Genomic DNA, 5,738 nt, shown 5'->3' with positions numbered 1-5,738 from the left:
TCCGAGTCTTACGACGAATTCGGGAGTATCGTGCTGCAAACAATCTTCCGCCAATCGAAATTCCTGATCTCAAAAATCTTCTTCCTTCGCCGATACCCGAGATGGAAGAACCAGCTCGTGCTCTTCGAGATTACGCTGCTCCATCGCAAGACGAGCCGCATTCGAGTATTGCTCCACCCGCAATCGAAGCAAACAACTTCGAACTTAAACCTTCGCTGTTACAGGCAGTGCAACAGAATCAATTCTCTGGAAATCCTACCGAGGATCCAAACCTTCATTTATCCGTATTTGTTCAATACGCTGATACTGTTAAAGCTAATGGTGTCACTTCAGAGGCAATTCGACTTCCTCTTTTTCCTTTATCGTTAAGAGATAAAGCTAGAAGATGGCTTCAGTCTCTTCCTTCCAACTCAGTCACCACATGGAATGAGTTGAAGAAAGTCTTTCTTGCCCGATATTTTCCTCTAAGCAAAACAGCTATGTTAAGAGCCCAGATAAATGGATTTAAACAGAAAGATAACGAGTCTCTTTTCGAAGCATGGGAAAGATACAAAGACATGATGAGACTTTGTCCACACCATGGTTTAGAGGACTGGTTAGTAATTCATACCTTCTATAATGGTCTCTTATACAACACAAGATTAACAATAGACGCCGCCGCAGGTGGTGCGCTTATGGATAAACCTTACGCTGACGCTTATCAACTTATTGAAAGCATGGCCCAAAACCATTATCAGTGGGGAAGTGACCGAACAATGGTAGAAAAACCTCAAACAAAAACTGGCATGTACGAGATAAGTAGCCTTGATCATGTTAATGCAAAAGTGGATGCTCTTGCCCAGAAAATTGAAAGTTTAAATGTATCACCTCCAGCCACCGTGGTTGTCGTGACTCAAAATTGCGAAGTCTGTGGAATCCAAGGTCACACTCCTACAGATTGTCAACTTCTAACAGGAATCCAAGCAGAGCAGGTGAACTATGCTCAAGGAAATCCTTACTCGCATACCTATAACTCAAACTGGAAGAACCATCCTAATTTTTCATATAAGAGCAACAATGCCTTATACACACCAGGACAAGCTCCCAATCAAGCCCCAGCTATACCACCTGGATATCAAAAGCCGACCCCATCTACACCTAACAATAACGTTCCTAAGAAATCCAACTTGGAAATCATGATGGAGAACTTCATAGCTTCTCAACAGCAAACCAATAAAGATTTCTTAAACCAGAATGTACACACTAACGAACAGATTAAACAACTAGCAAGTAAAGTAGATGCCCTGGCTACCCTTAACAAAATGCTGGAAACACAAATCTCACAAGTAGCTCAACAACAAGCACATACTGCTGCCCCAACTGGTACATTTCCTGGACAGCCCCAACCTAACCCGAAAAGCCACGCTCATGCAATTATATTAAGAAGTGGAACAGAGGTAGAAGGACCATCTGATCCAAGAATTGAAAACCAAAACTCTAAAAAGTCAACTGAGGAAGAAAATAAACCTTAGGAAAAGGAAGAGAGTAATAAGGAAACCGTAGAAAAGAAAGAACCTTATGTACCTCCACCACCTTACAAACCACCTATCCCTTATCCTCAGAGACTAATTAAAACCAAAGACGCGGACCAATTTAAAAAATTTGTTGACCTACTGAAACAATTAAACGTCACCATTCCTTTCACAGAAGCTATTACACAGATGCCCTCATATGCTAAGTTCTTAAAAGAAATTCTTTCTAATAAAAGGAAACTTGAAGATAGCGAAACCGTTACACTCACTGCTGAATGTAGCGCTATAATCCAGAATATGCCTCCAAAACTTAAAGATCCTGGTAGTTTCTCTATACCCTGTCACATAGGAAAATTTGTCATAGACAAAGCTTTATGCGATTTAGGAGCCGGTATCAGTGTTATGCCCTTGTCCATATGCAAGAGACTTGAAATGGGAGAATTAAGACCAACTAAAATGTCTGTGCAATTAGAAGATCGTTCCGTTAGATATCCCGTAGGAATTCTTGAAAACGTTCCCGTGCGCATAGGTCAATTCTACATTCCAACCGATTTTATAATTATGGACATAAGAGAAGATGAAGTTACCCCCATTATATTGCGAAGACCATTCTTAGCAACAGCCGGTGCCATCATAGACGTAAAACGAGGACGACTCACTTTCGAAGTAGGAGAAGAGAAAATTGAGTTCATTCTTTCCAAATTTTTGAAAGCACCTGGTATAGATGACACATGTTACTTCATGGATATCATCGACGAATGCATAAAAGAAACAGAGTTAGAAAATGACAAATCGTCTGACTATCGTGTAGAAGACAGACTGAACCGTTGTTTAGCAATAACACCGGATCCTACGCAATGCCTTAAGAAACCAACCCTCGACTTGAAAACACTTCCCAAAAATCTGAGATATGAATTCCTAGACTCAGAACTTGAACGACCAGTGATAGTTAATTCAGACCTAGGAAAACTCGAAACCGAAAAACTCCTACATATCTTAAGAAAATATCCAACCGCACTAGGATACAACATCACCGATCTTAAAGGGATAAGTCCTTCTATTTGTATGCATCGCATCATGCTAGAAGAAGACTGTAAAACTTCTAGGGAACATCAGAGGAGACTAAACCCGATCCTGAGTGAGGTAGTGAAGAAGGAAGTAACGAAGTTATTAGAGGCAGGTATCATATATCCTATATCTGATAGCAAATGGGTTAGTCATGTACACGTAGTACCAAAGAAATGAGGTATAACAATTATCGAAAATGAAAAAGGAGAAACTATAACCAAACGAATCGAATCGGGATGGAGAATGTGCATTGATTATAGAAAGCTAAACAAAGCAACCCGAAAAGATCATTTTCCTTTACCATTCATAGACCAGATGTTAGAACGATTAGCAAAGCATTCTCATTTCTGCTATCTAGACGGTTACTCGGGCTTCTTTCAAATACCAATTCATCCTGATGACCAAGAAAAGACAACATTCACATGTCCTTTTGGTACCTTCGCTTATCGACGAATGTCGTTTGGCTTGTGCAATGATCCTGCAACCTTCCAAAGGTGCATGATGGCAATATTCGCTGATTTTCTCGAAAACATCATGGAAATCTTTATGGATGACTTTTCCGTATGCGGGCAAAGTTTCGAAGAATGTCTTGAAAACCTAGAAAGAGTTCTAGAACGATGTGTAAAAGTAAACCTAATACTTAATTGGGAAAAATGTCACTTTATGGTACAAGAAGGAATTGTTTTAGGACACATTATATCAAATAGAGGAATTGAAGTAGACAAAGCCAAAATAGAAGTAATCGAAAACCTTCAACCTCCGAAAACTGTGAGAGAAGTACGAAGCTTCTTAGGACATGCCGGTTTTTATCGACGATTTATTAAGGATTTCTCTAAAATAACTAAACCTTTAACTGGATTATTAATGAAAGATGCTGAATTCATCTTCGACAATAAATGTTTAGAAGCATTTCAAACGCTTAAACAAGCATTAATCTCCGCGCCCATAATGCAGACTCCGGATTGGAATGAACCATTCGAAATAATGTGTGACGCAAGTGACTACGCCGTAGGCGCTGTTTTAGGACAACGAAAGAAAAAAAACTTCATGTCATATATTATACAAGTAGAACTCTAGATGAAGCACAAATGAATTACGCCACGACCGAGAAAGAACTTCTAGCAGTAGTATTTGCACTAGATAAATTTCGTTCTTACTTGGTCGGAGCAAAAATAATCGTTTACACTGACCATGCTGCCATTAAGTACCTCATAACAAAAAAGGACGCTAAACCTAGACTCCTAAGGTGGATCTTGTTGTTACAAGAATTTGATTTGGAAATCAAAGATAAAAAAGGAACTGAAAACATAGTGGCAGATCACCTTTCTAGGCTAGAAAATCTGGAACCGGAAAGAACATCGATCAATGATGACTTCTCGTACGATAGACTTATAGCTAACTTGGAAGAAAATAGAGCTGATGAACAAGTAGAGACCACCTTGGCTGTATGCGTTACACCATGGTACGCCGATTTTTCCAATTATTTAGCTGCCGGAATAGTTCCACTTAATTTATCCTACCAGCAAAAGAAACGATTCTTCCATGACTTGAAACATTATTATTGGGACGACCCTTTACTTTTTAAAAGAGGCCCCGATGGTATTTTCCGTCGGTGTATACCTGAAGAAGAGATAGAAAGTATAATCCAACATTGTCATTCCGCTCCTTATGGTGGACACGCAAGTACATCCAAGACCTGCTCTAAAATCCTACAAGCCGGTCTTTATTGGCCAAACATATGGAAGGATGTGCATGCTGCTGTCAAGAAATGTGATAGATGCCAACGCACAGGAAACATATCTAGACGTGACGAGATGCCACAAAAGGGCATTTTGGAAGTAGAGATTTTCGACGTGTGGGGAATAGATTTCATGGGACCTTTTCCACCTTCTTTCGGTAACAAGTACATACTCGTAGCAGTTGACTACGTATCAAAATGGATTGAAGCTATAGCTTCTCCAACAAACGACACACGAGTAGTAACTAGACTCTTTAAGAATATAATCTTTCCAAGATTTGGTGTCCCAAGGATAGTAGTCAGTGATGGTGGATCGCATTTCATATCTAAGATACTCGAAAAACTATTGTTTAAGTATGGTGTAAAACATCGAGTAGCGACACCTTACCATCCTCAAACCAGTGGACAAGTAGAAGTGTCTAACATAGAAATTAAGCAGATATTGGAAAAAACAGTCGCCACGTCAAGAAAAGACTGGTCATCAAAATTACCTGAAGCTTTATGGGCTTATCAAACTGCTTACAAAACTCCCATAGGAACAACCCCATTTAGGCTTATTTACGAAAAATTTTGCCACCTCCCGGTAGAATTAGAACATAAGGCCTATTGGGCTATTAAAAATTTAAATTTAAACTATAAGGCCGCCGGTGAAAAGCGAATCCTTGATATAAACGAATTAGAAGAACTTAGACAAGACGCATACGAAAATGCCAGAATCTACAAGGAAAGAACGAAAAAATGGCATGATAAGCGCATATCAAGGAAAACTTTCAAACAAGGCGATGTAGTCCTATTGTTTAACTCTAGACTTAAGTTATTCCCAGGAAAACTACGCTCTAGATGGTCAGGCCCTTTCCAAGTCACTAATGTTTTCCCTAGTGGAGCTGTGGAAATTAAAGGAAAATCTATGGAAACATTTATCGTAAACGGGCAGCGTCTGAAACATTATCACTATGATGAAAACAATGAAGACTCGCAAGTCCTGCACTTAGACGTATTGTCTCCTAAACCTATAGATTAACATTTACTAATTTTATGTCGAGCTTGCGACATTAAACAAAGCGCTTCGTGGGAGACAACCCACAACTTTCTATTTTATTTTCTATTTTTTATATATATATATATATATATATATATATATATATATATAATTATTATATATATATATATATATATATATATATATATTTTTTTTTTTTTTCTTCTTTGATTATCCCTTTTGATTTTATTTTGTATTCATTCTTCATTATTTTATTTATAAAACTTTCTTCTTTTCTCCTTTCGGCATCTGGCCAAATCCTGACTAAATTCTTGTTTTTCTTTTCTTTAGTTAACACTAACCTGATGGGACAAATTGATCGTATGGGTATCAAATTCAGAGGGAAAGCTCAGAAACAAAAGTTTGAAGAACTAGCAGAGAG

At 38.4% G+C, this 5,738-nt stretch overlaps 1 non-coding gene across 1 annotated transcript; it reads right to left on the bottom strand.

The window, feature by feature from the left end:
- Nucleotides 1-479: 479 nt before the first annotated feature.
- LOC127133316 (small nucleolar RNA R71) lies at nucleotides 480-586 on the bottom strand. Its single transcript, XR_007807300.1, has one exon. It is a non-coding gene; the product is annotated as a small nucleolar RNA R71 (small nucleolar RNA).
- Between the last annotated feature and the right edge of the window lie 5,152 nt (nucleotides 587-5,738).

The sequence above is a fragment of the Lathyrus oleraceus genome, chromosome 3 (assembly GCF_024323335.1).
Source record: "Lathyrus oleraceus cultivar Zhongwan6 chromosome 3, CAAS_Psat_ZW6_1.0, whole genome shotgun sequence".
Taxonomy (NCBI): Eukaryota; Viridiplantae; Streptophyta; class Magnoliopsida; order Fabales; family Fabaceae; genus Lathyrus; species Lathyrus oleraceus.
Note: the sequence above shows the minus strand (reverse complement) of the source record. Positions and strands in the feature narration are given on the sequence as shown.